At 41.6% G+C, this 12,085-nt stretch overlaps 1 protein-coding gene across 1 annotated transcript in view; it reads right to left on the reverse strand.

The window, feature by feature from the left end:
* Window positions 1–11,761, reverse strand: part of TTLL10 (tubulin tyrosine ligase like 10) — a 161,192-nt gene extending 149,431 nt beyond the window's left edge. Inside the window, exon 1 of the mRNA XM_034753514.1 lies at window positions 11,599–11,761. The gene's annotated coding sequence lies outside the window, so the exon portion shown is untranslated. The remainder of the gene's footprint in view (window positions 1–11,598) is intronic.
* Between the last annotated feature and the right edge of the window lie 324 nt (window positions 11,762–12,085).

The following is a 12,085-nucleotide window of genomic DNA, read 5'->3' on the forward strand; positions in this document are numbered from 1 at the left end:
TGGGGATTTAACCCTTTACAGACACTCCTTTGTTTTGTATGCTTCTTTTGTTCTCCTTTTCCTTTTAATCTAGGCTCACACATGAAAGTAGCACACATTTGGACAGGATTGGCATGTTTGTCAAGGAAAGGCCTTGGACTGGAATACCAAGGTGTTGGAGGCCAGGAATATGGTGCATTGGTAGAGCTGTGCTGGGGCTTTAGGAATAGGATAACAGGAGTTTTGCAGACCAAGAATGAGGTTTATAGGCAGAGCTGTGTTAAGAGCCAGGAAAAACATAGCAGGTATGTTGTAGGCAGAACTGAAGTACATTGGTAGAGCAATGTATGGGGCCAGGACTGGAATAGTAAGGGTGTGGAAGAGTAGGACAGAGGTATACAGACAGCTGTGGGGATGGGGCAGGGACAAAGAATAGAAAAGCCAAAAGCGTTATAGACTAGGACTGTAATGAATTTGGCAGAGCTGTGAGCTGAAGCAAACACAGTGTTTGCCTCATCTATATCAGGTTCTAGCCAGTACTATATTAGTCCATGATTCACGTTCATGATCAAAATACCATCCCAATTTTTACAAATAGAGACAACGAAAGGAAGCACCAATGACCCCCACCTAAGTATCAGCTGAGGGTTACAATGATCATTCCTACTGCAATGAATAAGAAAACAAATTTGTACTCATGCAGGGATCAATTCCATGCTCAATAACTTTAAGGGTATGCTAGAAGCTGTGTGTTCATCAAGAGAGGAGTAGACTCCTTGAAGTCTCAAGTGTCCTTATTATTTGAAAATGTATTTTTTGCATTTCTCAACATTTTAGAAAGGGAGGCTAGAGGTTCATATGCAAAATGTGCTCATAATTGTACACACATTATTTGTGAGCACAATTACCATGATAGTGCATGCAAATCAGATATTTGAGCTTGCAAATAGCCATTTGAGCTCTAATAAACCTTTTACACGCACACAAATATCTGATCTGCACAAATGGACATGGTTATGGCACATGCAAATATAAGTCCACAATTGTTCAATTTCAAAATTTAGCCCTCCTTTTATAACATGCCTCTGTTTTAAAGCACTAGTTCCCCATTTCCAACATGTATGCCTCCAAGATTACAGATAGAAACATCATCCTTTCTTACAGTACTTGCTCCTGTACAGTGTACACAACTCTTGCCAAAATGATCCAAACACAAAACTCGAAGTTCACTGTAATGTATTTTAGGATTTTTTGTACGAATGATGCTAAAAAAGCTGCAGTTTATTGCCCAATGAGTATATAATCCTGAAAATGATTAACTCATGATGAAAGCATAAAGCACAAAGTGAGATTATTAACAGGCATATTCAAAACAGAGCAATTAACCCGAAAAGCAAATATATGCATAGTAGACTACAATATTAAAAAGAAATAGAAGGAATAATTATCGAGAAATCAAAGTTTCCATCTGAAATACTTTATCATAATTTCTGTACTATACACAAGTTGCTCCTTTGAACGTTCAACAGCTCTTTACACTAAGCAGAAAATGAGTTTTAATTAGTGATTCTTAGTAATAAGGGCAAAAAGTTTAAATATGATGGATTCATTCAGTATCTTAGTATCTAATTCTTTTGGAATTTCAGGTAATTCATAGGCTTCCCAAATAGGCAAAGAGTTCAGATTTTTCCTGGGTGATAGAGGTTGGGAGAAGTAAGTTTTTTTCCTCAAGCCCCTTGTAATGCCCCAACCACCTCCACCCATGTTCAAACCAGCATTGGCCAACTGTTTTCCCAGCTAAGCAGGGTAGGATGCAACTCCTCCAGGAGTTTTTTTGATGCTTCTAAGACAACTAGCAAGATCAGTCATGTGGTGTGAGGTGAATCGCTCCTCTCCAGGTCTGAGTGCATTACTTCTCTATGCCAGGCGCTGGAGTGAAAGAACAAGCATGAATTCCATAAAGGTGTTCCCCTTGCGGGGTTGTGCGTTTGTCCAGTCCATTGAACTGACATTTAACAGGATGATTATTTTACTACATATCAGTTACATTCCAATCCCTTTGAGATTTAATCACTACGGACCAGATGTCCCCATGGGGATCTATATAGTGAGCAAACTTTGTGTGTGCCTTTTTCCATTTTAACGTTTTCCTTTCCCTGGTTTTCTGAGGGTCTCATAAGAGAGCTCTCCACAGAATCCAGCATACGCATGGGAAGAACAAAGAGAAGGGGTGGACTGTGAGCATGGCCTGGGGTGGCATATCATCTCCCCACTATGCCCAGGAGAAACTCACTCAGAAATTAACACAGTTTAGAGAAGTGCTTTAATCCTCCCTGCTGTGGAGACTAAAGGACCCTCAGGGGAAGCTTTGTCAGCACAGCTTCACCAGGTCTATGGTGGGGAGAGACAGGAAATCCTGCTCTGCCTCTCCCCTGTGGAACAATCTGATGAGAATTCTGCCTCGATGAGTCTTGCTCCCCTCGTCTCCTCCCCAGGAGGAGCACTGGATGCAATATTTTTTCCTTGTGTGATATGAGCACAGCAGCAACTATAAGAAGTTTACAAGGCCTGAGACATGGCCACTTTCTCAACAGCCAAAATCTGTTGAACGATTGCAGCTAATGCCTGGTATTATAAACTGTTGAAAGGTCAAAGGGAAAGAGCACAAAGCAGTGAGCAAATATATACTGCAGAGAAAGCTGAAAGGTCCCAAACGGTCTTTAACAAATATATCATAGAGCCCTTAATCCTGCAAACTGGTAAAGCCAGGACATGGTTGCCAACTCTATTGCTATGTAGTGTTTTTCTTAAAGTTCATGGAAACATGTGAATGCATGAAAATCTCAGATTTCATTTTTAAAAAGCAGTTCCTAGCCCTCATGGTCACACAGAAAGCTTGAAACGTGACCTAAGTGTACCTTAAAGGCTCCCCCAGAAAAAAAGAACTTAACAAGAACCTCAAATTTATTATATTTTTTTAAGAGGATGTGATTATTTTTAAGCCAAATCCAGTGATGTTTAGGAACCTACCATGATTTTTGAACATTTAGAGTTGGCAATACTGCCTCTATTAGTTATTCAGTGGATAGTCCCACCTTCTGGGAAATATAATCCCAATATATCATCCTGATTATTGGTTTTATTAGAAGTGCAAGAGCATGATGTGTCCTGGCAGTCCCCAGCTGGAGGAGGCCCCTTGGGGAACCTAGCCAAGCCAGTACAGGTTAGAGCAGTCCCAGACTTTTCTAACCTATGCTGCCTGTGGACAGGGCTGGGTAGAGAATTTTGGAGCCATACCCAATTCTCTGAATGCCCCTACCATCTCTGCTGCACTCAGCAGAAACTGGAGATAACAGAGAACCTAGCCTTCTCTGTACAATTCTAATCCAAGGACTTGCAGGTTCTGTCTGTATTAGACAAGATAACTGGATACAAGAAGAATGGGGGGGGGAGTTCTTCAGTTTTGGCTCTAAAATAAGGATAAACAGGCTTTGCCCAGAGGCATTAACCAAGCCAGATTTCCTTGTATGCTGATGAGAAAGGGCAATTCAGAGAACATACCAAGTCTACAGTGGCCTGCAGGGAGTCAATAAAATGCTTGCACTGTCTTGTTCTTATGATTAAGAATAAGTCCCTTACTACCATGCAGAACTAGTGTAGCTGGTTCAAAGATACTTGTCAGGAGACAGAGCAAGTATTTTGGGGCTGCTCCACATAAAATCAGACTCTGTGATAAACCTAGGGTGCCTTTTTGTTAACAAGGTTTCAGTCCCTTTAGCTAAGGCAACAATCAAAGCGGTCCCAAAAGGTGAAAGGCGGGAAAGGATTAATTATATGACTCAGTGCTTACCTAACTTGTAGTCAGATTACCATGGCCGAATCTGGAGAGAGGGATGGGTTTGAAAAGAGATGGCAAATAAAAGTATTTTAAAACAAAGTTGCCTAAAACAAATAACACAGAGTTAGTCTGAGTCACCTGCAATTTGCCAGATAAGGCGAGTCCTAGCAGGGTGGGGTGGAAGTCATTTTAAATGTATCAAACCTGCTCCCAGAATGATGGTGCATTTGTAAGTAGGAGGAAAGAAGAAGCCAAGTGGGAAAATGCACTAATGTCTGGATTTTATAACTTTCAGAGTAGCAGCCGTGTTAGTCTGTATCCAAAAAGAATAGGAGTACTTGTGGCACCTTACAGACTAACACATTTATTTGACCATAAGCTTTCGTGGGCTACAGCCCACTTCATCGGATGCATAGAATGGAACATATAGTGAGGAGATATATATACGCATACAGAGAACATGAAAAGGTGGGAGTTGGGGATCACCAGAGAATGAATTTGGTAGCTACCTTAGCTACTTATCCTGATTTTCCCACCATGGACCCAGATTTACAATATAACAGAAAGAATCTTACTCAGATGGGGCGTCCCTTGTTCCTAGTGATAGACTTTTGTCACAGACCAGGGCAGTGGTGGTTAGGCCTAGTGCTGAGAGGCAAAGAACAACACCAACGGTCAGAGCTGGAGTCAGGAACCAAGCAAGGTTGTCATAGGAGCAATTGCAGCTGCAGGCATAAGCACTAAGCAGCCACTGGCCTGGTGCTGCTGCTGGGTTTAAGACCAAGCCTAGTGACACCTCTCAACCAACCAGGGTGTCTGGTCAATCAGGATGTTCAGCTGTAGGTCAACTAGCTGGTCTCAGGCTTGGCTGCAGGCCCTTATTCTGAAAGCTTTGAAGCTAGAGGTGGATTTTCCATACTGTTCCATTGCTACCACTAAAAATAAACATTCCTTTATGACTGGCTGGTTGTTGTGAGCCCAGCTAATAAGTTTAAAATACGAGTCCATTGATGTTACCAGCAAACCCTATTGGCTTCTGACATCTCAAAAGGCTGGTTTTGTCAGAATGAGTTGCACTGATGTAAGAGGCCAGTTGGGCTCTATGAATGTGTTTCATCTCAGACACCTCAATCTGTGGTTACTACTGCAAGGTGTGCAATATCATCACACTATATTTAGATTTCCCCATCTTTCAAATCTATCCAGAAGTAGGAACCACATAGGTGAACTCCAAGTCAGCTCCCTGATATAGTTTGTGCCTGTCTTGATCCTTTGCAATGCCTCCTGTCCTACACAAAGGGAATGTCTTTTTCTTACAGGAACTCAATGTTATTCATTGGAATTTATCTTTCAGGGCTGAAAATTCCCTGGAGCACAGGAGAGGTTTTAAAGAGCTAGTAATGTAGATATAACAAGCAGATATTGCTTTTAAAGATAACACCAATACCTCCCACAATATATAACCCCAAGCCTGAAAACCAAAAGTCCATCAGATCTTTATTCCTCATTACCTTATATTCAGCACATTAAGCCAAAAAGGCTGTTTTATTATGGGTTATTTTGATCTGCAGCTAGATTAGTCTCATGATTTACAGATGAGCTGCATAGAGTGCTGTGCTTCAAAATATGTTTATTTTAATTTGCACATCATAATTTAAGTGATTATCTGGACAAAGTTGGGTCATTTTACCTCTTTGGGAAACATAACCCCCTATTAATTAAAATATGTATGTCAATGTACTCCTCTAGACCCATGAAGGGAGAGTAAAAGGTTGCTAGGAAAGTTTTATGTTGCCCAGTTGCCCAGTAACAGCCCTGTTTTGTGGCAACTTGCAGCAGGACTCTGAGGAATGACCCAGCTTCCTTGCGAGACCTTCTTGTTGCAATAGGTTGATACGGTAAATTTGAAGTGGTTGATTCCTGAGAAGATCAATTGCAGTTCTACATATCAATACAAAGACATCTGCAAGGCATGGGATTTGTAACCATTTTTATACAACCACATTTGAATGCTTCAAAAATGCATACTGAATCCAAAGGAAAATGAAGGCCATACACTTAGTTGCTGTAAATTGGTGTAGCTCCATTGATGCTATTTTTTACCAGCCAAGGATCTGGCACTGACTGGATTATACTGAAAGGACCAGCATAGGATCAGGCACTATAAATGCTCTTTTCAAATTGTGTCTCTTTCTGGGGCTTGTTCTGAAGCCTTGTGGCCTCCTGCTTCAAGGCAGTTCCCAAGGGAAAGAATCTGGTATAATCTGATGCATGGGTACAGACCATGTGGGCAACCCTTTCACTTGGCTCTTGGTGAAGATTGTTATGGGCAATGGCAGAAAGAAGTCCTTTCATATCCCTTTGAATTAACAAAGGAAAGTGAACATGAAGGACTGAAATCAGGGTAAGAACCAAACGTGTCATTTGTGCATGAAGGGGAGATGGGCCTGGAGTTCCTGAGCCATACTTGTGCTATAAATATAATGGGCCAGATCCTCAGGTGGTGTAAATCAGCATGGCTCCATTGACTCTAACAGAGCTATACGGATTTGCACCAGCTGAAGATCTGGGCTAAATACTTTGCTCACCTGCATTAAGTGGCAGGAAGCAAGTCAGTTTTGCAGGTAGATGCTCCCAGCCCTCCCAGTTAAACCAATACTGCAAGGCTGAATTCTTGCGCTGCTGTGTACTAATAGATTGACTATTAAAAAGCAAAACTTTGTCACGAATGAGTCAAAGAAGAAACATGGAGTTTCTTTCATCGGGGAAAATAAATCTTAAAAGAGCAAAAACCGTTGCTACTTGCAGCACACCTGGTATCAGGTTTCAAACCGACATATTTGCTGACTCAGAGCTAACACGTACTCTGCTCCTATTGGCTGGTCAGCTGGGAAACGCAAGCCATGCCAGTGAGTTATCAAGGGGGTGGAGGAATGTCTGGCAGAGAGCAGACTAGGTTTTAGGCAGAGTTTCCTAATGTAATTTCATTAACCCCTAAAGGGCAAGCAGCAGAAACGTGCTCCCATATTTTGACAGTACAAGTGGGCTTGGTTTCCCAACAATGCTCAAGAATAAAGGAGGGGGGGCATTTCAGATCACTGTCTTTTCTGATCTTTCCACTTTCTCTACAGACAACTAGAAAGGGGACCACCTTAGCCTTTAACTGCTTCAGACAGATGTACCACATGTGTAGTGCAGTTGAGATGCAGCTGATAGCAAGCTCTTCCACTCTTCTCTAGCATCCAGTCATACCCTTCTGATGGGAGCGGATTCAGTTGCTCTGTGGTCAAGAGCCTTGGCTCAGTTGCTGGCACTTTGTGTCTGTCCAACCATCAGACATCCAGCCTACTCTGCCTTCCAACTCTCTGTATCCCTCATAGAGTTGCCTCCATGTGACCTGCATCTTGGCAGCCATTCACCTCACATCCTTCCCTGCATACAAATGTTTCTACGGCTTTGTGTACCAGTTGCACTACATCCCCACCCAGTTTCTGGAGGGCGTTGCCTTCCTCCTCCCAGACAGGGCCGACGGGAGGAGGGGAGCTTGTACAAATTACTGGGGCCCAGCGGGCCGGAAGGGGGCCCGGGGCCTGGCTTTGTCGGCCCTGTTTAGCCGGTCCACCCTTGCTGGGGGGCCCAAACCCACTCTCGGCAGCCCTGCTCCCAGATATATCCCTAATTCCACCAGACAGAAATCCCCAAGACACCTGCTGGCACAAGAGCCAGTGGTTAACCTGGAAAGGTTAAGTGCCATATTTGTGCGCACACACACACACGCACACACAAACACACACACACACACGCACACACAAACACACACACACACACACACAGGGCTGCTTTAAGCACAAGCAAAGCAAGTAACTTCTCCAGCCTTGCTCTTCTGGGGGCCACACATGCCATGCAAGCTCTGCAAAACACGGTCTGGCTCTACCTGCCTTTCCAACAGTGGGTTCAGGGGGTGGGAAAACAACTCATTTCCAAACCCCTTATTACACTCTGGCAATGAGACTGCAGTGGGGATCAGATCCTGTGCTATTCCCCCACCTCTGGGGGATTGGATCCCTTCTCTTGTTTGGGGCTTGGCTAACTGTTAGTCTTGTTGTAATGTGCATACACACATGCACTCTACTATCCCCAAAAGAGTAAATGAAGTCACTGCTATCTTCTCACACATAGATACAGCTCAAGATTATAGAGTAAAATTATCTGCCTCAGTTACTATGCAGGACTGAGCAAAATAGGCTGGGATAATCAAAGGGGCCTAAGGGAATTAGGCACCCAGTGCCCATAGATTTAATGAATTGTACATGATTATGGAATCAAAAACTCCTATCCTCTGCATCTAGGATAACAAGCAGCAATTCTTGTCTCAAGCGAACAAGGGCACTCTACTTTTAAGAGCTGCTTGTCAAAACAAACATACAAACACCTAATGGTGCATATTTGAGCTACCCTAAGTGACAGGGTGTCAGATGTTATCATGAGAGATTGTCTCTCTGGCTTTGAGTGCAAACCCTGGTCAGTTAAACTGTAATCAGGCTGATTTTGTTGGGAGCAAACATCAAAATTTGCTTCTAATAACCAACCCCTTTCTGCTTCCCCAAGAAAGTTTAAAAGTCATGATAAAATCTAACAACAAGATGTCTTGTATCCCCAGGAAAACTTTCATTCCCTTTTGGCCCACACAAATGACATCTCAAAGGCTCAAACTGTGGATTTCCTAGGTGTAGAAATCCTAGTTTTTAAAATCTTCATTTAGGGCTTGATCCAAAGCCCACTGAAGTCAACAGAAAGACTCCCACTGAATTCAGGATCAGGTCCTTCAGTGCTTCTGATTGTGACACTGGGCTAAATTCAACCCAGGGGTAATTCCAAGGAATGTGATGGAGTTATTCCTAAATTACACCAGTGTAGCTGAGATCAGAATCTAACACATTGTGTCCACTGAATGGCAGCACTCTTTCTAATCCTGGGCTTGTATAGTATAATAAAATCATAATCTAGGATTAAAAATAGGACATTGAATTTATACTGAGCTTTCCATCCAGGTTTCTCAAAGCATTTTGCACACTGTTAATAAGCCTCATGACAGCCTTGTATAGTGAGTATTATGACCAATTTATGGATGGGGAAACTGAGTCTTAGAAAATTTCCTCATACTGCATGCACATACTCATACTGCAAGTCAGCTACCGAGCCAGGAATTGAATCCAGAACACTTGTTTTACAGTTGTATGCACTAAGAACTTGACAATATTTCCTATATTTCTATACCAACTGCTACTAAAACTAGGTTTATAGGAAAATAAATTCACTGTCTCTGCTTCCACTGCTGATACTCTGCTTGAAATGTGTTAATTTGAGCAACAGCCCCACATCAAATGTTCATAACATGTAACTGTTGATGCCCAGGGAACTCTATGAAGGCAGCATATTAATACCCTAGAGGAGTCATGCCTTGAGCCAAAGAAATCAAAGAAAGAGCAGCACGGATGAGCTTTGAAGGGATCCAACTTTCCTTGGCCTTCTGAGTTAGGTGGCGAGATGTCCAGCACTGAGGATCAAGAAGAAAGAGTACCTCTTTGAGGACAAAGAGAAAGAGAGAGAGAGATGTACATATGGAAATAGGGGGGCAGAATTGCACATATAGGGTCATAGTTGCATATATGGTGTTAGAGATTCACACACACACACTCATGCACAAAATTTAACTGATGGCAATCACTCTGGGCTAGAATTAATTAAACTTTCAGGGTATATATCAGAAAAATCTAGCAACAGTACAAATCCTCGAGTTTGGAAAACCATCCAAATTCTACCATCAATGATGGATTAAGAAGAGACCGAGAATGAGAGGGAGAGGGAGGGACAGGTTGTCTCATAAATTTATAGGACATATAATCAACATCCCATCCTCAAGAAAGGAATCTATAACTAATGTCAGTATAGTTACCATGTTAAGAGTATGTATGTGCACATACCAGTCCAACAAAGGCATCTGACAGGAGTATATTTCCTTTTCACAGCAAGAACAAGTGCACAGCAAGGTTGCAGTGCTGCAATATGTGATTTGAGAACTTTTTTCTGAAAGGGCAAAATCCTTTCATGAAATGTTTGCTCATTTCAGCTGTCACCGCTGGATAAGATGACTGTTATAAATATCTTTCCCACTGGAGGCAGGGAACAAAATATCTCACATTTTTGGGAAAAAGAAAAAGAAAAGGCTGCAGATAGTCAGCTAAATCCTGCTCCAAAGCCCATGGAAGTTGGTGGGATCTTTCCATTGACTTCAATGGGCTTTGGAGCAGGCCCTAGCTGAAATGTTAACATGATTAAAAGGAGTCCTGAACACTAGGAGGTGTTTAATAAAAAGAGTTTATAACAAACTTACTAGGTCAAATTCAATCTTGATCTGAACAGGTGCAACTCCTTTGTCTTTAATAAAGCTTTGATCACATACACCAGCACTGAAACTGGCCTATTGTAACAAACTTAAGAAGGTCCTGGTGGAAACAAAGAAGATGAAACCTCTGATGTGCTATCCTAGGTGCTACTGTCCCTGTTTTACTCATGATAATCACTATTAACATGTAGGTCATGTAGCACTATGCTAGATTGTGACACAGCCTGTCTAGAAATGCTACTGAAAGTATCAAGATCACAAGAATTTTAGGAAACATTTTTAACATCTCTTCCATCAAGTTATAATTTTTATCTGGGTTTTGCCCACCTAGAAAGTTATTTGGATTTGTTAGTTTTTGATGTTTCTCTTTGTCGGCCTCACCTTACCATGATAACTGGACTAGCCAAATGAAAATGTCCCAGAAAGAAGAGAAATGTTTGGTAAATCAGTAACAGTGCTTGGTTTCCAGATGGAAACTTGGAAACATCTATAAGGATTAGATGCTCCAAAATTTTTATCGCTCACCTGCCTTAGAAATGTACCAAACCCCTCCATCCAACTATGTTTCTTGTTTTATTACCTTTCAGATGAAGAGAACAGAATGTGGATGCTAAATTAGCTTCTGTTGTAGGATGCACTGCATATCCCCATCCAAAAATATGTGCAGCAATAGAAAACTCAAGGGTTCTCGGCTAATACTTTCATACCAGAAATGTAGGATCACACTGAACAGGAGATGATTTCACAAGGTGACTGATTACTATGGTAATAAGCCGATGCTGGAGGTTCATGTCACTTCAAAGTAAATAGCAAAGGTTTGATTGTAATCAATACCTGTTACAGATCAATTCTAGTTTAAACATTTTGTTGTAAAAACCACTCCACTCCTTTCCTTCTGTTTCCTACGTTGGTGACTCCTTGGCTGTTTCTGAAAAGTGTCACAGTCCCTGACCCCTTCTAGAACTGATCAAAAACCCAGGAAGGAACTTCTGGCTGGGTTTTTTTACACAACAGGCCAGTGATCAGAACTGCTACACCACTAATCACCGCATCAAGCAAATTGTCTTGGATCACAAAGACTTCCGCCTTATTTCACTGTTCCTGAGAGTCGTACATAAAGTGCAGTAATTTCACACTTTTGGCCCCTAAACATTTTTCAAAACTCCCACTATACACTGCAAAGTACAATTACTCTTTGACTGGAAAGGCAACCTTGCTTTAAAAAAAAAAAACAACAATCTACCACTTACTTGTTCTTTGCAGTCTTTCTTGACATTTAAAAGCAAGCAAACAAAAATGAGATTGAGTTTCACTTAGTCTTGATCATATTAATAAAAAAGTCAATTCAAATATCAACCGTAAGTTCAGGCAATACCTTATTAAGCAAAGGAAAAACAAGGTGGAAGATGAACACCCCGATGGAATCTCAGAAGAGTAGATTTATTCCAGCAAATGCTTTACAGTGTCTGTTATCTCAGCCTTGGCTAAGCAAGAGAATGCTGGTGAAAATCTTTGCCTGGTACAGTACGGAGCCTCTGCTTCACAGGCCAGGAATTTTACATTGAATAATTTTTAACTTCAGCTCTGGGAGGAAAAACAGGGTCTTGCACGTATTGTCCGTTCAGTTTGATGCTTCACACAAAGAGGATTCCTAAAATAAAGGGGAAAATGTATCACTCCCCACCTCCCTGACAACCCCCAGAAATAAGTAGCTATCACAGAAGGATTGCTTTGCAGGGACAATAAATAGAAAAAACATAACATAAAAGATTTTAGCTTTTCAAGAAATATAAATTATTGTGGGAATTCTCAGTCATCATTCAGTGTTATTGGTTTCACTGATTTGTTGCTAACAAATTACC

This window comes from Trachemys scripta, chromosome 19 (genome assembly GCF_013100865.1).
Source record: "Trachemys scripta elegans isolate TJP31775 chromosome 19, CAS_Tse_1.0, whole genome shotgun sequence".
NCBI lineage: Eukaryota > Metazoa > Chordata > Testudines > Emydidae > Trachemys > Trachemys scripta.